Raw genomic sequence first — 23528 nt, 5'->3', positions numbered from 1 at the left:
TGCAAGATATCTCACTATTTTTGACTTTTCTGAGCCTGTCAAGTCCTTCTTTTGACCCATTTTGCCAAAGGAAAGGAAGTTGCCTAATAATTATGCACACCTGATATAGGGTGTTGATGTCATTAGACCACACCCCTTCTCATTACAGAGATGCACATCACCTAATATGCTTAATTGGTAGTAGGCTTTCGAGCCTATACAGCTTGGAGTAAGACAACATGCATAAAGAGGATGATGTGGTCAAAATACTCATTTACCTAATAATTCTGCACTCCCTGTATGTTCTATTTATTCATAAATACATTTTCTATATATACTGTACGTACATGATGGCATTTCTGTACAATATATACCTAAACCTATATATATATATAAAAATATATATTTAGTATATATATATATATATATATATATATATATTTCATGTAGTTAGCAAGAGTCCATGAGCTAGTGACGTATGGGATATACATTCCTACCAGGAGGGGCAAAGTTTCCCAAACCTTAAAATGCCTATAAATACACCCCTCACTACACCCACAATTCAGTTTTACAAACTTTGCCTCCCGTGGAGGTGGTGAAGTAAGTTTGTGCTTAAGATTCTTCGTTGATATGCGCTTCGCAACAGGTTGAAGCCCGGTTTTCCTCTCAGAGTGCAGTGAATGTCAGAGGGATGTGAAGAGAGTATTGCCTATTTGAATACAATGGTCTACCTCTAGGGGATCTATTTCATAGGTTCTCTGTTATTGGTCGTAGAGATTTCTTCTCCTACCTCCCTTTTCAGATCAACGATATACTCTTATATACCATTACCTCTACTGATTCTCGTTTCAGTACTGGTTTGGCTATCTACTACATGTAGAGGAGTGTCCTGGGGTAAGTAAGTCTTATTTTTTGTGACACTCTGCGCTATGGTTGGGCACTTTATATGTAAAGTTCTAAATATATGTCTATAAACTTATATTTGCTTTGATTCAGGATAATCAGTATTCCTTTTCTATACAGACTGTCAGTTTCATTATTGGGATAATGCATTTAATTATTTTTTCTTACCTTGAAATTTCATTTGGCCTTTTTTTCCTGCATGCTGTTAGGCTCGCAAACTTTTTTTGGCGCTAAAATTTTTGTCATTTCCGGCGACGTAATTTACGCTGGAAGTTGTATTCTGTTGCGCATGCGTATTCAGACATTTTTTTTGCGCCAAAAAAATGTGGGCGTCTTTTTTACTCACATTATTTAGACATTTTCTTTTCTTTGCTTCTGGTTTCTAGAAGCTTATTATTTTGCATTCTTTCCCATTCCTGAAACTGTCATTTAAGGAATTTGATAATTTTGCTTTATATGTTGTTTTTTCTATTACATATTGCAAGATGTCTCATCCTGACCCTGGAACAAAATCCACTACAGACGCTGCCTGAGTTCTACCAAAGTTATGTTGTAAACTTGTGGTAACTGTTTCTCCAGCCGTAGTTTGTGAAAGCTGTCATGATAAACTTTCCAATGCAGATTGTGTTTCCATTAGTAATAATCATTTACCTGTTGTTGTTCCTTCAACATCTACTGTTCAGGATGTTCCTGTTAATGTAAAAGAATTTGTTTCTAATTCTATTAGGAAGGCTCTGTCTGTTATTCCTCCTTCCAGTAAACGTAAAAGGTCTTTCAAAACTTCTCACATTTCAGATGAATTTTTGGGTGACCGTCATCATTCTGACTTATCTGTTTCTGATGAGGTTTTTTCCGGTTCGGAAGATTCTACTTCAGATATTGATACTGATAAATCTTCATATTTATTTAAGATGGAGTTTATTCGTTCATTACTTAAAGAAGTTTTGATTGCTTTAGATATGGAGGAGTCCAGTCCTCTTGATACTAAAACTGCTAAACGTTTAAATTCGGTTTATAAACCTCATGTATTAATTCCGGAAGTTTTTCCAGTTCCTGATGCTATCTCAGATGTGATTGCTAGGGAGTGGGATAGTCTGGGTACTTCATTTACTCCTTCTCCAAAGTTTAAGAAATTGTACCCTGTGCCATCTGATTGGAAATTTGGGATAAAATCCCTAAAGTCGATGGGGCTATCTCTACTCTAGCCAAACGTACTGCTATTCCTACGGCAGATAGCACTTCGTTAAAAAAGATCCTTTAGATAGGAAAATGTAATCTTTTTTGAGAAAAGCTTATTTATGTTCAGGTAATCTACTTAGACCTACTATCTCTTTGGCTGATGTTGCTGCATCTTCAACTTTCTGGTTGGAGGCTTTAGCGCAACAAGTGACAGATCATAATACATATAGCATTGTTAAACTTCTTCAACACGCTAATAACTTTGTCTGTGATGCCATTTTTGATATCATTAGAGTTGATGTCCGGTATATGTCTTTAGCTATTTTAGCTATACAAGCTTTATGGCTTAAATCCTGGAATGTAGATATGACTTCTAAGTCAACTTTGCTTTCTCTCTCTTTCCAAGGTAATAAGTTGTTTGGTTCTCAGTTGGATTCTATAATTTCAACTGTTACTGGAGGGAAGGGTGCCTTTTTGCCTCAGGGCAAAAAATCTAAAGGTAATTACAGGGCTGCTAATCGTTTTCGTTCCTTTCGTCAGAATAAGGAGCAGAAGCCCGATCCTTCCCCTAAAGGAACAGTTTCCGGTTGGAAACCTAATCCAGTCTGGAATAAATCTAAGCCTTCCAGAAAGTCTAAACCAGCCCCTAAATCCGCATGAAGATGCGGCCCTCATTCCAGCGCAGCTGGTAGGGGGCAGGTTACGATTTTTCAAAGATGTTTGGATCAATTCTGTTCACAATCTTTGGATTCAGAACATGGTTTCACAAGGGTACAGAATAGGTTTCAAAGTAAGACCACCTGTGAGGAGATTCTTTCTGTCACGCATTCCAGTCAACCCAGTGAAGGCTCAGGCGTTTCTGAAATGTGTTTCAGACCTAGAGTTAGCTGGGGTAATTATACCAGTTCCAGTTCTGGAACAGGGTCTGGGGTTTTATTCAAATCTATTCATCATACCAAAGAAAGAGAATTCTTTCAGACCGGTTCTGGATCTAAAACTATTGAATCGTTATGTAAGGATACCAACATTCCAAATGGTGACTATAAGAACTATTCTGCCTTTTGTTCAGCAAGGGCATTATATGTCTACAATAGACTTACAGGATGCATACCTGCATATTCCAATTCATCCAGATCACTATCAGTTTCTGAGATTCTCTTTTCTAGACATGCATTACCAGTTTATTGCTCTTCCATTTGGTCTAGCAACAGCGCCAAGGATCTTTTCGAAGGTTCTCGGTGCCCTTCTCTCTGTAATCAGAGAACAGGGTATTGCGGTATTTCCTTATTTGGACGATATCTTGGTACTTGCTCAGTCTTCACATTCTGCAGAATCTCATACGAATCAACTTGTGTTGTTTCTTCAAAGACATGGTTGGAGGATCAATTTACCAAAGAGTTCCTTGATCCCTCAGACAAGAGTAACCTTTTTGGGTTTCCAAATAGATTCAGTGTCCATGACTTTGTCTCTGACAGAAAAGAGACGTCTGAAATTGGTTTCAGCCTGTCGAAGCCTTCAGTCTCAATTGTTCCCTTTGGTAGCATTATGCATGGAGATTTTAGGTCTCATGACTGCTGCATCGGACGCGATCCCTTTTGCTCGTTTTCATACGAGACCACTCCAGCTTTGTATGCTGAACCAGTGGTGCAGGGATTATACAAGGATATCACAAATAATATCCTTAAATCCCAATGTTCGATCATCTCTAATTTGGTGGATGGATTACCATTGTTTAATTCAAGGGGCCTCTTTCGTTCATCCAACCTGGACTGTGATCTCAACAGATGCGAGTCTATCAGGTTGGGGAGCTGTATGGGGATCTCTGACAGCACAAGGGGTTTGGGAATCTCAGGAGGCGAGATTACCAATCAACATTTTGGAACTCTGTGCGATTTTCAGAGCTCTTCAGTTTTGGCCTCTTCTAAAGAGAGAATCGTTTATTTGTTTTCAAACAGACAATGTCACGACCGTGGCATATGTCAATCATCAAGGGGGGACTCACAGTCCTCAAGCCATGAAAGAAGTATCTCGGATACTTGTATGGGCGGAATCCAGCTCCTGTCTAATTTCTGCGGTTCATAGCCCAGGTGTAGACAATTGGGAAGCGGATTACCTCAGTCGCCAGAAGTTACATCCGGGCGAATGGTCTCTTCATCCAGAGGTTTTTCTTCAGATTGTTCGAATCTGGGGTCCTCCAGAAATAGATCTGATGGCCTCTCATCTGAACAAGAAACTTCCCAGGTATCTGTCCAGATCCCGGGATCCTCAGGCGGAAGCAGTGGATGCGTTGTCACTTCCTTGGAATTATCATCCTGCTTATATCTTTCCGCCTCTAGTTCTTCTTCCAAAAGTGATCTCCAAAATTCTATTGGAGCGTTCATTTGTACTGCTGGTGGCTCCAGCATGGCCACACAGGTTTTGGTTTGCGGATCTCGTTCGGATGGCCAGTTGCGAACCTTGGACACTTCCATTAAGACCAGACCTTCTATCTCAAGGCCCATTTTCCATCAGGATCTCAAATCATTAAATTTGAAGGTATGGAGATTGAACGCTTGATCCTCAGTCATAGAGGTTTCTCTGACTCAGTGATTAACACTATGTTACAGGCTCGTAAATCCGTCTCTAGAAAGATTTATTATCGAGTTTGGAAGACTTACATCTCTTGGTGGTGTTCTCATAAATTTTCCTGGTTTTCTTTCAGAATTCCTAGAATTTTACAATTTCTTCAGGATGGTTTGGATAAAGGTTTGTCTGCAAGTTCTTTGAAGGGACAAATCTCTGCTCTTTCTGTTCTTTTTCACAGAAAGATTGCTAATCTTCCTGATATTCATTGTTTTGTACAGGCTTTATCTCGTATCAAACCTGTCATTAAGTCGATCTCTCCTCCTTGGAGTCTTAATTTGGTTTTAAAAGCTTTGCAGGCTCCTCCGTTTGAACCTATGCATTCTCTGGACATTAAATTACTTTCCTGGAAAGTATTGTTCCTTTTGGCTATCTCTTCTGCTAGAAGAGTTTCTGAGTTATCTGCTCTTTCTTGTGAATCTCCTTTTCTGATTTTTCATCAGGATAAGGCGGCGTTACGGACTTCTTTTCAATTTTTACCTAAGGTTGTGAATTCTAACAACATTAGTAGAGAAATTGTTGTTCCTTCATTATGTCCTAATCCTAAGAATTCTAAGGAAAGATCGTTACATTCTTTGGATGTAGTTAGAGCTTTGAAATACTATGTTGAAGCTACTAAAGATTTTAGGAAGACTTCCAGTCTATTTGTTATCTTTTCTGGTTCCAGGAAAGGTCAGAAGGCTTCCGCCATTTCTTTGGCGTCTTGGTTAAAGTCTTTGATTCATCATGCTTATGTAGAGTCGGGTAAATCCCCGCCTCAAAGGATTACGGCTCATTCTACTAGGTCAGTTTCTACTTCCTGGGCTTTTAGGAATGAAGCTTCTGTTGATCAGATTTGCAAAGCAGCAACTTGGTCTTCTTTGCATACTTTTACTAAATTCTACCATTTTGATGTGTTTTCTTCTTCTGAAGCAGTTTTTGGTAGAAAAGTACTTCAGGCAGCTGTTTCTGTTTGATTTGTCTGCTTATAATTTCAGTTTTTTTCATTATAAAGATTTGATTTGGGTTATGGATTATTTTTTCAGCAAAATTGGCTGTCTTTATTTTATCCCTCCCTCTCTAGTGACTCTTGCGTGGAAGTTCCACATCTTGGGTATCTGCTATCCCATACGTCGCTAACTCATGGACTCATGCTAATTACATGAAAGAAAACATAATTTATGTAAGAACTTACCTGATAAATTCATTTCTTTCATATTAGCAAGAGTCCATGAGACCCACCCTTTTTTTGTGGTGGTTATGATTTTTTTGTATAAAGCACAATTATTCCAATTCCTTATTTTTTGATGCTTTCGCTCCTTCTTATCACCCCACTTCTTGGCTATTCGTTAAACTGAATTGTGGGTGTGGTGAGGGGTGTATTTATAGGCATTTTAAGGTTTGGGAAACTTTGCCCCTCCTGGTAGGAATGTATATCCCATACGACACTAGCTCATGGACTCTTGCTAATATGAAAGAAATTAAATTATCAGGTAAGTTCTTACATAAATTATGTTATATACATGATTTTATAAGGGTTTATATAAATGCATGTATATACAATCATGGCCCCCCTGCATTTCTGTCAGATAATGCACCACTTCACCCAGAAAATTGTTGCAATTACAAATGTTTAGGCATTCTCATTTTTGTTTCTTTTGTTTGTATTGGTATGACACAAAAAGGGGAGAAATTCCATGCAAAACTCCAAAAATGGATGGACAAAATTATTGGCACCTTCTCAAAATTGCAAGAAATAATTGCATTCCAAGTTTGTGATGCTCCTATAATTTGTAACTAAACTCACCTGTATCAATTAGCAGGTGCTGACAATATAGAAATCACACCAGCAACCATTTAAAATGGTGAAAATTTGACTCAACCTTTCTGTTGTGTGTCTCTGTGTGCCACACTGAGCATGGAGAAGAGAAAGAGCAGCAAAGAATTGTCTGAGGATTTGAGAAAAAAATTCTGGAAAAGCATGGACAATCTCAAGGTTACAACTCCATCTCCAGAGATCCTAATGTTCCTGTGTCCACTGTGTGCAACATTGTCAAGAAGTTTACAGCCCATGGCACTGTAGCTAATCTCCCTGGACGTGGACGAAAGAGAAAAAATGATCAAAGAGATTGCAACAGACTGTTCAAATGGTGGATAAAGAACCTCAATCAACTTCCAGACAAATTCAAGCTGACCTTCAGGCACAGGGTACAAATGTGCCAGCTTGCACTATACGTCGCCTTCTGAATGAAAAGGAACATGATGGTAGGAGGGAGAACCAGGAGGAACCCACTCCTGACACAGAAACATAAGAAAGCCAGATTGGAGTTTGCCAAAACTTACCTAAAGAGGCCAAAATCCTTTTGGGAGAATGTGCTGTGGACAGATGAAACAAAATTACAGCTTTTTGGTAAAGCCCATCATGCTGCTGTTTTCATAAAAAGAAATGAGGCTTTTAAAGAAAACAATACAGTTCCTACAGTCAAACATGGTGGAGGTTCACTGATGTTTTGGGGTTGCTTTGTTGCTTCAGGCACTGGATGTCTTGACTGTGTGCATGACATTATGAAATCTGAAGACTACCAATAAATTCTGTGGCGCAATATAGGGCCCAGTGTCAGAAAGTTGGGTCTCCGTCAGAGGTCACAGGTCTTACAGAAGGACAATGACCCAAAGCACACATCAAAAAGCACCCAGAAATAGTTTAAGTCAAAGAACATGAACATTTGAACTAAGAAAAAATGTCATTATAAGATATCAATTGGTCTTGAAAAAGGTCCTTGAGTGGACCGAAAAATTGACCTGATTTTAAACTGGAAATAAAAAGTTGAATTAAAAGCAACCTACAAAAGTCCTGAGATATATGAATATCTATTTATAAATACAAAGAACATATTCTGCTAAGTACAGATCATTGGATTGTGGAATTTTAAAATACACAGTATAAGACTTTATTAAAAATTAATATTGCATAATTATGATTGTACATGTTTTCATCTACTTAACTGCAAAGGGCTCCAATGCACTTTTATATATATATATATATATATATATATATATATATATATATATATATATATATATATATATATATATCCAAGTCGAAGTGTGGCAGTGGCACACACCATCCATTGCCCCATTGCAACCACCTGGTGCACTGCTGTTTGAGTGAATGTTAACAGTGGAAGTAAACCTACACCTGGCTACAGTGTAACCAGCTTACCAAGAAACAGGCAACACAGGATCCAGTGAAAAAAGCCTTTATAAGCTCACCGGATCATGTGTTGCCTGTTTCTTGGTAAGCCGGTTACACTGTATCCAGGTGTAGATTTACTTCCACTTTGTATATACAGTATCTCACAAAAGTGAGTGCACCCCTCACATTTTTGAAAATATTTTAATTATATCTTATCATGTGACAACACTGAAGAAATGACACTTTGTTATAATGTAAAGTAGTGAGTGTACAGCCTGAATAACAGTGTAAATTTGCTGTCCCCTCAAAATAACTCAACACCCAGCCATTAATGTCTAAACCATTGGCAACAAAAGTGAGTACACCCCTAAGTGGAAATGTCCAAATTGGGCCCAAAGTTTCAATATTTTGTGTGGCCACCATTATTTTCCAGTACTGTCTTAACCCTCTTGGGCATGGAGTTCACCAGAGCTTCACAGGTTGCCACTGGAGTCCTCTTCCACTCCTCCATGACGACATCACAGAGCTGGTGGATGTTAAAGACCTTGCGCTCCCCCAACTTCTGTTTGAGGATGCCCCACAGATGCTCAGTAGGGTTTAGGTCTGGAGACATGCTTGGCCAGTCCATCACCTTTACCCTCTACTTCTTTAGCAAGCCAGTGGTCGTCTTGGAGGTGGGTTTGGGGTCGTTATCATGTTTCAATACTGCCCTGCGGCCCAGTCTCCGAAGGAAGGGGATCATGCTCTGCTTCAGTATGTCCCAGTACATGTTGGCATTCATGGTTCCCTCAATTAACTGCCGGCAGCACTCATGCAGGCCCAGACCATGACACTCCCACCACCATGCTTGACTGGTGGCAAGACACACTTGTCTTTTTACTCCTCACCTGGTTGCCGCCACACACGCTTGACACCATATGAACCAAATAAGTTTATCTTGGTCTCATCAGACCACAGGACATGGTTCCAGTAATCCATGTCCTTGGACTGCTTGTCTTTAGCAAACTGTTTGCGGGCTTTCTTGTGCATCATCTTTAGAAGAGGCTTCCTTCTGGGACGAAAGCCATGCAGACCAATTTGATGCAGTGTGCGGCGTATGGTCTAAGCACTGACAGGCTGACCCCCCACCCCTTCAACCTCTGCAGCAATGCTGGCAGCACTCATACGTCTATTTCTCAAAGACAAGCTCTGGATATGACGCTGAGCACGTGCACTCAACTTCTTTGGCCGACCATGGCGAGGCCTGTTCTGAGATAAACCTGTCCTGTGAAACTGCTGTATGGTCTTGGCCAGCGTACTGCAGCTCAGTTTCAGGGTCTTGGCAATCTTCTTATAGCCTAGGCCATCTTTATATAGAGCAACAATTCTTTTTTTCAGATCCTCAGAGAGTTCTTTGCCATGAGGAGCCATGTTAAACTTACAGTGACAAGTATGAGAGAGAGTGAGAGTGATAACACCAAATTTAACACACCTGCTCCCCATTCACACCTGAGACCTTGTAACACTAACGAGACACATGACACCGGGGAGGGAAAATGGCTAATTGGACATTTCCACTTAGGGGTGTACTCACTTTTGTTGCCAACGGTTTAGACATTAATGGCTGTGTGTTGAGTTATTTTGAGGGGACAGCAAATTTACACTGTTATACAGGCCGTACACTCACTACTTTACATTGTAAATGCACCTATTTTGCACCTATTTTGTGGAATTCTGTTGAACTGCTCACAAGTTATGAAACTTTCAAATGTTCCCTAAGACATAACAGTTTAATGTGCTATAATAACCTTTTTATCTGATTTCTGACTTGTTCTTTGCAAAGTCATTCTACAACTTCTGCCCATGTCCCTTCAATTAAACACAAGTCAAAATTTAAGTTTCATGATAGAGTTTGCAGTTTTAAGAGACTTATGAATTTACTCCCATTATTAAATTGTGCACAGTCTTTTTATATGCATACCAGCTACTACTGAGCATGTGCAAGGGTTTACAGTGCATACGTATATAAGTCTGTGATTGACTGATGGCTGTCACATGATACAGGGCAACTTGAAGTCAGTTTTGAAATTAGTCAGAAAAAAATCTATTGCTCATTTAACCCCTTAACGACCGAGGACGTGCAGGGTACGTCCTCAAAAAAAAGGCAGTTAATGCCTGAGAACGTACCCTGCACGTCCTCGGTGTGGAAAGCAGCTGGAAGCGATCCTGCTCGCTTCCAGCTGCTTTCCGGTTATTGCAGTGATGCCTCGATATGGAGGCATCCTGCAATAACCTTTTTAAGCCATCCGGTGCAGAGAGAGCCACTCTGTGGCCCTCTCTGCACCGGAGATCGGTGGCTCCCTGTGTTGGTGGGTGGGAGCCGGACCGGGAGGCGGGTGGCGGCCATCGATGGCCCTGGTTATGTGCAGGGGGGGCGGGATCGTGGGCGGGGACGAGCGGGGGCGCGCACGGACGCGCGCGCATGCACGGGAGGGCAGGGCGGACGCGTGCACAGGGAGGGAGCGGGTGGGAACCGCTACACTACAGAAAATTTATTAATAAAAAATGTTTAAATGTTTAAATGTCTAAATATTAAAAAAAAAAAAAAAGATCAGCAAGGTGGTGGGGGTTTGTCTGTGTGGGGGGGGAAGCTACACTACAGAAAAAAGCCAAACAAAAATAAAAAAAGCACTTTTTTTTGCAAACTGGGTACTGGCAGACAGCTGCCAGTACCCAAGATGGCCCCCAATGAGGCAGAGGGGAGGGTTAGAGAGCGGTTTTGGGGGGGATCAGGGAGGTTGGGGGCTAAGGGGGGGATCCTACACCCTAGCATATGTAAATATGCTAAAAAAAATTATTATTTTTTTTTAAAAACCCTTTTATTTTAGTACTGGCAGACTTTCTGCCAGTACTTAAGATGGCGGGGACAATTGTGGGGTGGGGGAGGGAAGGGAGCTGTTTGGGAGGGATCAGGGGGTGGGATGTGTCAGGTGGGAGGCTGATCTCTACACTAAAGCTAAAATTAACCCTGCAAGCTCCCTACAAACTCCCTAATTAACCCCTTCACTGCTAGCCATAATACACGTGTGAGGCGCAGCAGGATTTAGCGGCCTTCTAATTACCAGAAAGCAACGCCAAAGTCATATATGTCTGCTATTTCTGAACAAAGGGGATCCCAGACAAGTATTTACAACCATTTGTGCCATAATTGCACAAGCTGTTTGTAAATTATTTCAGTGAGAAACCTAAAATTGTGAAAAATTTAACGTTTTTTTCAATTTGATCGCATTTGGCGGTGAAATGGTGGCATGAAATATACCAAAATGTGCCTAGATCAATACTTGGGGTTGTCTACTATACTACACTAAAGCTAAAATTAACCCTACAAGCTCCCTAAAAGCTCCCTAATTAACCCCTTAACTGCTGGGCATAATACACTTGTGGTGCGCAGTGGCATTTAGCGGCCTTCTAATTACCAAAAAGCAACGCCAAAGCCATATATGTCTGCTATTTCTGAACAAAGGGGATCCCAGAGAAGAATTTACAACCATTTATGCCATAATTGCACAAGTTGTTTGTAAATAATTTCAGTGAGAAACCAAAAGTTTGTGAAAAAATTTGTGAAAAAGTGAACGATTTTTTGTATTTGATCGCATTTGGCGGTGAAATGGTGGTATGAAATATACCAAAATTGTCCTAGATCAATACTTTGGGATGTCTACTAAAAAAAAATATATACATGTCAAGGGATATTCAGGGATTCCTGAAAGATATTAGTGTTCTAATGTAACTAGCGCTAATTTTGGAAAAAAGTGGTTTGGAAATAGCAAAGTGCTACTTGTATTTATGGCCCTATAACTTGCAAAAAAAGCAAAGAACATGTAAACATTGGGTATTTCTAAACTCAGGACAAAATTTTGAAACTATTTAGCATGGGTGTTTTTTGGTGGTTGTAGATATGTAACAGATTTTGGGGGTCAAAGTTAGAAAAAGTGTGTTTTTTTCAATTTTTCCTCATATTTTATATTTTTTTTTATAGTAAATTATAAGATATGATGAAAATAATGGTATCTTTAGAAAGTCCATTTAGTGGCGAGAAAAACGGTATATAATATGTGTGGGTACAGTAAATGAGTAAGAAGAAAATTACAGCTAAACACAAACACCGCAAAAATGTAAAAATAGCCTTGGTCCCAAACGGACAGAAAATGGAAAAGTGCTGTGGTCATTAAGGGGTTAAAAGTCAAGTGCTATTGCATTATTTTTATTATGTACTTTTCAATTATGTATTTAATGGTAGTTTAAACAAAAAATCAATCCCCCATATAAACTCAACTTAATTTAATATTTTTTAAAAAAATAATTGCATTGCCTACTTTACATTTAGGAGTTCATTTAACAAGGGCCAGACATCTCCGCTTAGGTCTGCCCCCGCATTGCGACTATATGCTGCCCGCATTTATCATTGCACAAGCTGCTGCTTGTGCAATGCTGCCCCCTGCTTGCATGCAGCTGTCAATAACCCAGTCGGAGAAGTCCAGGGGGATTAAAAAACTCCACTTTAGTTGGTGTAGCAGATGGCTTCTTAACTGTCAGCGAGCCGGCAGCCGAAGGTGCTTCAAAGCGTAATTAGCAGCTTCTTAAATGGAGCCCTTAATATGTATTAAAATATTTTGGCTTTCCATCGCTCCTGAATTGGAATACGCTGTATTTATTCATTCAGAATTAAAGGGACATTAAATTCAAAATTAAACAAACCATTAATTTTTACCCTCAACAGAAATATACCTGCAAAACTGTTTATTTAAATAATTGTAACTGTAAATTAATGACATGCCAGTTTTTTTATGGTAAAGGAGTCTTACTGAATAGAATGAAAGGTGTCTCAGCGATTCCACACTCAAGCACTGCAGATGGATAATGCAGAAAAGTTCACTTTTATTTCCAGGTAAATATTCATGATTTTTGTATAGTTTTTGTTTTATATTATTTCTATTTAATAAGTATATGATCTGCATGGATACTCAAAGGGTTATATTAGGTAATTGAAAACAATGAAAGAAGAGCACAATTAAGAAGAAATAACTATGTTATGCTAGACTGCTCTGATTTGGAGCTATATCACAATGATGATATTAAAATAAAAAATATTTGGCATTCAAATACTATTATGACACCTTATCCCTAATTATTCACTCTGAAACTGGGCACCAACCTTAGTGGTAAACACAATATTAAAACATGATTAAGTGTAAAGAATTTCTGTGTTTAGACGCATAAATGTCTGTAATGTGTTTTGGAGCCAAAACTGCATTACATATAGTTTCAAATATGCCAATAGTCTTACCACATAAATTACTATTACAATGAATGTTTGTTAATAAGTTTATAAAAGTAACTTTTTGTTACCTTGCCAAATACCGTTTAACGATAGCACAATAGTTCCAAAAAGAAATAGACAAAGGAGAACAATTATTTCATAAAATGAAAAGGAACTAGAAAATGGAAAATTGATATTGAGATCAATGATTCATAATTATTTAAATTAAAGTAGTCTAAAGAATTTTGTTCCTGGTGTCTGACATTCCTGACCACTGTGTCTAGTATAATAGAAATCCAGTTGCTTCTTCGTTTAAAATATTTACTAAGCACATTATTCCAAAAGCTAGGCCTGTATTTTCTGTGATAGTAATAAACTAGGCAGCGGTTTCTTTAAGTAGCAAGATGTTGGAAGAGTGTTGGCTGCCTTTTTTGTGGCCCATATATTTTTTAAATGACTTTCTGTGTGCCCCTCCAAAATTCTCTCTTAAGAACAGCAAAGTACAAACTATAAATGTTGGTATATTACAATAAATTCAAAAATCAAATAATCTCATGTCCTACAATTTCCTAAATTCCTTAAACTTTTCATATTATACCACTATCACTAGATGGCCCCTCATGAGATTTTATGAGTTACAATGTTAGAATCTAAGTTTTACGGACATGTTGTTGTTATTGTTATTATTAGTAGTAGTATTGTTATCTTTATTTGAAATGTGCCAATAGTATCCACAGGGTTGCCATAAATAAAGACAGGACAAGGAAGGAAGACTTTAGAAAAGGATAGAGGGCCACTCTACCTACAAAGTCAACAATCTAAGTGACTTGTTTTGTCAATATGGGTAATGGGTGAGTACAGTGTGGATGCAGGGCCGGCTCAAGATATTGTGCTGCCTGGTTCCGAGATTGCATCCTAGTAGCAACGTTACTGGATAGCATATTAACTTAGTAGCCTGGCCGCTGACCTTACTAAGCAACCAATGCTTATGCACAATTGCTCAATAACTGTGGAGGAATTTAGGGAAGAGATGGACTTGTCCCATCTTCAATGTCGCCCCTGACCAGTTCTGTGTCATTGTGCATGATGAGGTTATGCGGCTGGGAACCTGCAACTTCCCCCAAGGAGACAGGAGAGGAGTGGTCTGGGTTGGATTGTGACTGACTTTGTCATTGAAGTGTTGCCTCTTGTAAAGTGCTGCCTGGATCCGTTGATTGAGCTGGCACTGTGTGGATGAAAGAACTGGATTCTTTTGGAGACTTAAAATTTATATAAGTTGTTTCAAATGCTTCTATTTCATAGGAATAACAGAAAAACAGTATAGTGTCCCTTTAATGCATATTTATGTTTTTTGGCTTCTGGTCCCTGCTTTTTAACTCTGTCTCTTGTTCAATTTTCTGTTTTTAGTTTACAAATAGTATGTGCAGGTCAGTACTCCTAATACAGGGAGGGGTTGCTGTGTCATTAGTCTCATTGCTTAGAGTATGTTTTTTCTGTAGTTTTCTTTATCTGTGATCTTCTGTTGCATTGAAGATTAGTAGTGTGTAATAAGGTGTCAGGTAAGGGGAAGCCATGAGATGAGATATACCAGGTAGGGTAGGAGGGAAGGGGTGAGGAAGTAAGGCAGCTCAATAGTGTTTCACAATTTGGGACATATTTTATTTCCCCCATGTATATGTCCTTTAAAGGCACACTCAAGTCAAAATTAAACTTTCATGATTCAGATAGAGAATGCAATTTTAACAGCTTTTCAATTTACTTCAATTAACAAAATGTGCACAGTCTTTTCATTTTTACACTTTTTGAGTCACCAGCATGTGCAAGAATTCCCAGAATATATGTATATGCATTTGTGATTGGCTGATGACTGTCACGTGATACAAGAGGAGAGGAAATAGACATAACTTTGAAATTTGTCAGAAAAAAATCATTTGAAGTTAAGACTACTTCCTATTGCATTGTCTTTTTATCATGCTTTTGTTGATTATACAAATCTACTGTATTTTGTGGTCCTTTAAGGAGAGGGTACTGGCCTGGTATGCCATCACCACTGAAGACCACATATGGAAGTTCCGGGAACTAAGGAAGAGAGAGCAGGATTCCCATGCTGAATCGGCTTATAAAATGTATAGATTTGGGTCCAACTTGTTGCAAGGATGCCTATTTTCTACAGTAGAGTAAAGACCTACATCTTGTGCTACTGGAACAATTCTTCCTCCACACAGCTCCAGAAGTCTGGGATTGGGCAACAGATTATAGACCTCTTACCATTGAGAAAGCAGCCGGGTTGGCAGGCAAGTATGTTGACACTTGTTGGTGTACCAAGCCACCCCCAGGAGGGCCACAATTTCAAACCTGGAGAACCCCTAGAAGCCCCCCTGCCCTAGACTGCAACACATGCTCCTTCATTGCAGATTTCACGAACACTGGCCAAAAGTAATCGAAATTCAGGGATACATTGCTTCCTCTGCCAACAATTGGGGCACCTCCACAGCAAATGTCCCCAGAAAGAGCACCACAACACCTAGCCCTGGACCAATCCTCTAACCTCATTATGGCCTCAAGTCACACAACAGACTCATACAGTGGAGCAAACCCTGCACTATGGCCATGGAAGGACTGAGGCCAACCCTGGACTGCTGGATGCTCGAGAAGAGCACTATCCACCCCAGGTGACAACTGGAATCATCATTGCCAGATGGTGCTTGTTAACAGGCACCTTCACATTGATACAGCCTCACTGTGTTCCAGACAGATATCAAGGGGAATAGATGGTGGCAAAACAGGTAGCAGGGGGAGGAGAAGTGCTGGTGGGTGTTATGGAGGATCTGCCTGCTGAAGTCCTGCTGAGGAACGACTTATGCCACTTGACCACCTCCTTCATTCCAGAGGGACAATGTTGCCCAGTGACATGGGCTCAAGCCAGATGGGAGCAGGCCATGTGGACCCAGTTAAGACTAAACCCCCAGAAAAAGCCCCTGACTGAACCCCAACTGACATGGTATCCCCCAGACAAAAACCGACAATCAGTTAGGGAAGACTCCTAACTACCCTGATACAGATCTCATGTGGATGCCCAAACAGATGAACGGGGTAGGGACATGCATAGGACAAGGGACTGTTTTATAGGATTTCTGATGGGGAGGGAAGAGGTACTACTAAACTCCTTAAGTGGCAGCTGCTGGTGCCTTGGTAATACCGGGTTGAACGTCTTAAGAACATGTGACACCTGCCAGCAGGTTGAGAGATGAGGGGACCCTCCTAAAGCACCCCTCCGATCCTTAACCATCATCGATTAATCCTTCCGGCATATCTCAGGAGACATTGTAGTTCTGGTAGCCAGACCCAGCGCCTCTTAGAAACGGTACATTCTCATCCTTTTTGACTATGCTACTATACCATTGGCTATCCCAAATATTACAGCAGAGACCATAGCTGAGGCTCTGCTGAAGATATTTGCTAGAGTAGGTTTCACCAGTGAAATAATTTCTGATCAGGGAACCCAATTCACAGCAGAGCTGACTCAGCAGCTCTGGCGGGTATATGGGATTAGGCCACTTCTTAGTGCCCCATATGACCCCCAGACAAATGGGCTCTGTGAGAGGTTTAATGGGACGTTGAAACAGATTCTTTAGGCCACACACCATGACTGGGAAGGATTGCTGCCTCATCATGAGACGTGCCATAGGAAACCACAGGGCTTTCCCTCTTCGAGTTATTATATGGGAGAAAAGTTAGAGGGCCCTTAAACCTTATTAGGGAACACTGGAAGGAAGAGACCATAGAGGACGGGTTGCCTATTTTTCCCTATGCACTGGAGTTCCAGGACAGATTGGAGTTTCTGACTGTCCTGGTACAGGAAAATCTACAATCTGTCCAGACCAGACATAAGCTGTAGTATTTAGAAGTAAAAAAGAGGGCGCCACATAGCGTAATAAAGTTTGATCAAAAAGCAAACTATGATGAATCAAAAAGGCTTACCAAAGAGATATGCACCGTACTGTGACCGGTGCTATCGGGCAGACTAACACTCTCAGTGGTTAGTACACTGGTATCTGTGGTCTGCTGCGTCTGGACGGAGGCAAATGGATTCCGTCAGACTCTGTGCCGGGTGAACAACTTTCTTGTCAAGCGTGGTATCGCAATGCTGCAGACAGTGTAAAAACCGTTGGCCCTTGCAACGTGAGAATCAAAGCTAAGGACAACTTCCGTGAATATAAAAGATATTTATTCCATACAAGTACCGCTACGCGTTTCTCGACCGTAACTGGTCATTTCCTCAGGCATGAAACAATGGATACAATTGATACAAAGTAAAAACCTTAAATACAGGTGTGTTTTAAAAAACGGAAGTTGTCAGAGTACCTAAAAATGACCAATAGTAACTTAGTCTGCACGGTGAGTATAATTAACGCTGATTGCAATATTCAACCGTGAGTTAACCCATTAGTCTGCTAAAATTATATGACTAAAAAAAAGTTTGATAAAACATCAACAAACATGATACACTATTGGCACAATGATCGTATCTATATTAAAGTTAAAATCCTAACAGTAGACTCAAAAAAAGGGAGAATGATAAAGGTTTGTTTGAATCAAAAAAAATAATTTTTTTTGGGAACAGGGTGATATAATACTACAATAGGTGTATTGAATATATGTAGCTTAAAAATATGTAAATTGCAGAAAGATGGGATTCCCCGGCTCTGGGAAAAAGAGAGATACACCCGTGGAGAATTAGCGCCAAGCCCAGTAAACAATAGGACTTCGAAGATTCTATTTTATAATAGTGAAGAGGATTTGTAGTTTGATTATTAGTTCTTAAATTTTCTGAACATGGACTTTGGGAAATATCTAATTAGAAATTTCATTATATTAGCACATGATTTTTATCAATAACAAAATGTGATATATTGATTTTAGGAAACTTGTATAATAAAAGAAAATAAGTCAATCCCTCAAGTAGGCTTACTGTGTGAAGGAGGTATAAATCTAATAAGATTTTTTCTTTAAGAGTGTTTCCCACAAAAGTTATTTAATAGTGGCGTCATCTTAATAGTACGCTATAATGTCCTTGTATGACTGTGGCATAATAGATAAAATTATAATGCTACATGAATATTTGTTTGATTTCCAATAAATCCGTATATGTACTGGGTCATATAAAAATGAGTGCTTATGCAATCCTAATGAGGCTGCTATTTTAGAATTCTAACTGATGAAGTAAACTCTATACGGACATACGCTAGAATGTCCTTACATATCTTTAACATAATGAATGCAATCACAATGCTGCAGAAACCTTTGTCTGGTTTCAAATAAATCCGTGTGTATAGGATAGTGTGTGAATGGGTGCAAAAAATCTGTGAAATCATAATATAACCACTGTTTTGGGATTCTGACTGGTGGGACAAACTCTGTATATAGTGGAATGCAATATATGTATATGAAATTAATTCGTATAAATTATGTTCTACTATAGTGTCTATGTTATGGAGATGATGGCCCATAATTACCGTGTAATTCCGAAAAGGATGAACTGTGAAAAATCATTATTGTATGGATCATGTATGCGATTGTGATTAGATAAAATGAAAATTCGTTATTAATTTGCATAATATGTGTAAACTCGAAATAAAATACATAATCCGGTATATATAAATATGAAAATGTAATTAAAACCTTGATATCTTAATCTAGTGTGCATGTAGAAATGTTAATAGTGTAAGGGATGTCATAGCTAGGTCTGTACTAGGGAAAAAATCTGATAACCAAGTAAAGTTATTGATATCAGCAGCCTCATTAGGATTGCATAAGCACTCATTTTTATATGACCCAGTACATATACGGATTTATTGGAAATCAAACAAATATTCAGGTAGCATTATAATTTTATCTATTATGCCACAGTCATACAAGGACATTATAGCGTACTCTTAAGATGACGCCACTATTAAATAACTTTTGTGGGAAACACTCTTAAAGTAAAAATCTTATTAGATTTATACCTCCTTCACACATTAAGCCTACTTGAGGGATTGACTTATTTTCTTTTATTATACAAGTTTCCTAAAATCAATATATCACATTTTGTTATTGTTAAAAATCATGTGCTAATATAATGAAATTTCTAATTAGATATTTCCCAAAGTCCATGTTCAGAAAATTTAAGAACTAATAATCAAACTACAAATCCTCTTCACTATTATAAAATAGAATCTTCGAAGTCCTATTGTTTACTGGGCTTGGCGCTAATTCTCCCCGGGTGTATCTCTCTTTTTCCCAGAGCCGGGGAATCCCATCTTTCTGCAATTTACATATTTTTAAGCTACATATATTCAATACACCTATTGTAGTATTATATCACCCTGTTCCCAAAATTTTTTTTTTTTTATTCAAACAAACCTTTATCATTCTCCCTTTTTTTGAGTCTACTGTTAGGATTTTAACTTTACTATAGATACGATCATTGTGCCAATAGTGTATCATGTTTGTTGATGTTTTATCAAACTTTTTTTTAGTCATATAATTTTAGCAGACTAATGGGTTAACTCACGGTTGAATATTGCAATCAGCGTTAATTATACTCACCGTGCAGACTAAGTTACTATTGGTCATTTTTAGGTACTCTGACAACTTCCGTTTTTTAAAACACACCTGTATTTAAGGTTTTTACTTTGTATCAATTGTATCCATTGTTTCATGCCTGAGGAAATGACCAGTTATGGTCGAGAAACGCGTAGGGGTACTTGTATGGAATAAATATCTTTTATATTCACGGAAGTTGTCCTTAGCTTTGATTCTCACGTTGCAAGGGCCAACGGTTTTTACACTGTCTGCAGCATTGCGATACCACGCTTGACAAGAAAGCTGTTCACCCGGCACAGAGTCTGACGGAATCCACTTGCCTCCATCCAGACGCAGCAGACCACAGATACCAGTGTACTAACCACTAAGAGTGTTAGTCTGCCCGATAGCACCGGTCACAGTACGGTGCATATCTCTTTGGTAAGCCTTTTTGATTCATCATAGTTTGCTTTTTGATCAAACTTTATTACGCTATGTGGCGCCCTCTTTTTTGCTTCTAAATTCTACAGAATCCCCATACTGTGGATCAGAGGAGCAGCCACCACGGATTTGTGTTCACTCCATTTATCGTTACTTAGGAGCCATCCCGTTTGTGTCCATCTACAGGGAGTGCAGAATTATTAGGCAAATGAGTATTTTGACCACATCATCCTCTTTATGCATGTTGTCTTACTCCAAGCTGTATAGGCTCGAAAGCCTACTAACAATTAAGCATATTAGGTGATGTGCATCTCTGTAATGAGAAGGGGTGTGGTCTAATGACATCAACACCCTATATCAGGTGTGCATAATTATTAGGCAACTTCCTTTCCTTTGGCAAAATGGGTCAAAAGAAGGACTTGACAGGCTCAGAAAAGTTAAAAATAGTGAGATATCTTGCAGAGGGATGCAGCACTCGTAAAATTGCAAAGCTTCTGAAGCGTGATCATCGAACAATCAAGCGTTTCATTCAAAATAGTCAACAGGGTCGCAAGAAGCGTGTGGAAAAACCAAGGCGCAAAATAACTGCCCATGAACTGAGAAAAGTCAAGCGTGCAGCTGCCAAGATGCCACTTGCCACCAGTTTGGCCATATTTCAGAGCTGCAACATCACTGGAGTGCCCAAAAGCACAAGGTGTGCAATACTCAGAGACATGGCCAAGGTAAGAAAGGCTGAAAGACGACCACCACTGAACAAGACACACAAGCTGAAACATCAAGACTGGGCCAAGAAATATCTCAAGACTGATTTTTCTAAGGTTTTATGGACTGATGAAATGAGAGTGAGTCTTGATGGGCCAGATGGATGGGCCCGTGGCTGGATTGGTAAAGGGCAGAGAGCTCCAGTCCGACTCAGACGCCAGCAAGGTGGAGGTGGAGTATTGGTTTGGGTTGGTATCATCAAAGATGAGCTTGTGGGGCCTTTTCGGGTTGAGGATGGAGTCAAGCTCAACTCCCAATCCTACTGCCAGTTTCTGGAAGACACCTTCTTCAAGCAGTGGTACAGGAAGAAGTCTGCATCCTTCAAGGAAAACATGATTTTCATGCAGGACAATGCTCCATCACACACGTCCAAGTACTCCACAGCGTGGCTGGCAAGAAAGGGTATAAAAGAAGAAAATCTAATGACATGGCCTCCTTGTTCACCTGATCTGAACCCCATTGAGAACCTGTGGTCCATCATCAAATGTGAGATTTACAAGGAGGGAAAACAGTACACCTCTCTGAACAGTGTCTGGGAGGCTGTGGTTGCTGCTGCACGCAATGTTGATGGTAAACAGATCAAAACACTGACAGAATCCATGGATGGCAGGCTTTTGAGTGTCCTTGCAAAGAAAGGTGGCTATATTGGTCACTGATTTGTTTTTGTTTTGTTTTTGAATGTCAGAAATGTATATTTGTGAATGTTGAGATGTTATATTGGTTTCACTGGTAAAAATAAATAATTGAAATGGGTATATATTTGTTTTTTGTTAAGTTGCCTAATAATTATGCACAGTAATAGTCACCTGCACACACAGATATCCCCCTAAAATAGCTATAACTAAAAACAAACTAAAAACTACTTCCAAAACTATTCAGCTTTGATATTAATGAGTTTTTTGGGTTCATTGAAAACATGGTTGTTGTTCAATAATAAAATTAATCCTCAAAAATACAACTTGCCTAATAATTCTGCACTCCCTGTACTCATCTGATTGACGGTTTGTGCACAGACTGGTATACCAATCATTCAGCGCACCCCTTATTTGGTTCCCTTTCAGGGTTCTGAATTTAACTCATAAGCTGTAGTATGATCGAAACACACGGAACTGGGAGTTCTGGGTAAGACAGAATGTCCTGGTCCTTCAACCCACCTGGCTGAACAAACTACAAGCAGCCTAGGAAGGACCATACCGTATCCTAGAGAAATTATGCAACACAACCTATGTAGTTACTAAATGCAGTGATGAGTGGATTAGGCGAACCTTTCATGTCAACATGATGGAGTACCTAGAGAGGGACGGGATATAGCTGCTATATGTGCTCCCCACAGTGAAAAAATTGAGGACCCCCTCTCTCTGATATGCTAGGTGCTACCAGAGTGGTCAATTCGCTTGACCAGGTCCATATAAGTCCTCAAAGTTGGAATAAAGAGAAAGGGGAGGTGCAACAACTGTTAGAGGAAAATAAACCCCTGTTTTCTGCCCTACTGGGATTCACTCATCTGGCCCAACACTATGTTGAGACCCCTAGTCAGATAGCTGAGTTAGGAGATAGCTGAGATGGTAGCCCTAGGAGTTATTGAACCCTCCACCAGCTCCTGGGCCTCTCCAGTAGTCCTAGTCACAAAAAAGGATGGGACTACCCAGTTCTGTGTGCCTATCAGAAGCTCAATGACAAGATGATGACTGACGCTTACCCAATGCCTCAAACTTCTGGACTCATTGACTAGCAGGCACTATGTGTCCATCCAAGACTTGTGCAAAGGGTACTGGCAAATACCTCTTGCAACAGAAGCGGAGCCCATGTCTGCCTTCATCACCCCATTTGGCCTTCACCAATTTTAGGTTATGCCTTTTGGGATATAGAATGCTCCTGCCACCTTCCAACGAGTGGTGAATCAAATTCTAGATGGGCTGCAAGACTTTGCTTGTGCCTATTTGAATGATATGGCTATTTTTAGCCAGACATGGGAAGACCATTTGTGGCACCTGGGGGAAGTGTTAGATTGCATCTCTGCAGCTAACATGGATCTCCGGCCAGACAAGTGTCATTTCAGGATGGCAGAGGTCCATTACTTAGGACACTGGGTTGGGGGTGGGAAGCAGCGTCCTGAACCTGCTAAGATAGAGGCCATAGTGAACTGGCCAGTCCCCCAGGCTAAGACCCAAGTACTTGTGTTCCTAGGGACTGCTAGATACTATAGAAAATGTGTTCCTCAATATAGTCAGCTTGCCAAACCCCTGACTGAATTGATAAAAAAACTGATGATGAGTCCTGTGGTCCCCAGAATGTGCTGCTGCCTTTCAGGAACTAAAAACAGCTCTTGCAAGTGCTCCTAATTTGGCTGCTCCAGAATTCAAGCAAAAGGTTTCTTGTCCAAACAGATGCCTCTATGTACGGACTGGGTAGCGGTGCTGATCCAAGTCAACAACTTTAGAAAAGAACATCCGGTAGCCTTTCTCAGTCGAAAGCTATTGCCTCGGGAAAAACATTCCATACCTTTATGGATGATCGTTTACAATTAGCAATGATCATAATCCCCTGGTCTGGTTGAACCAAGTGGCTGTGGGAAATGGCAGACTTTTGTGCTAGAGACTA

This window comes from Bombina bombina, chromosome 5 (assembly GCF_027579735.1).
Source record: "Bombina bombina isolate aBomBom1 chromosome 5, aBomBom1.pri, whole genome shotgun sequence".
Classification (NCBI taxonomy): Eukaryota; Metazoa; Chordata; class Amphibia; order Anura; family Bombinatoridae; genus Bombina; species Bombina bombina.
This window is presented reverse-complemented; position numbering follows the sequence as displayed.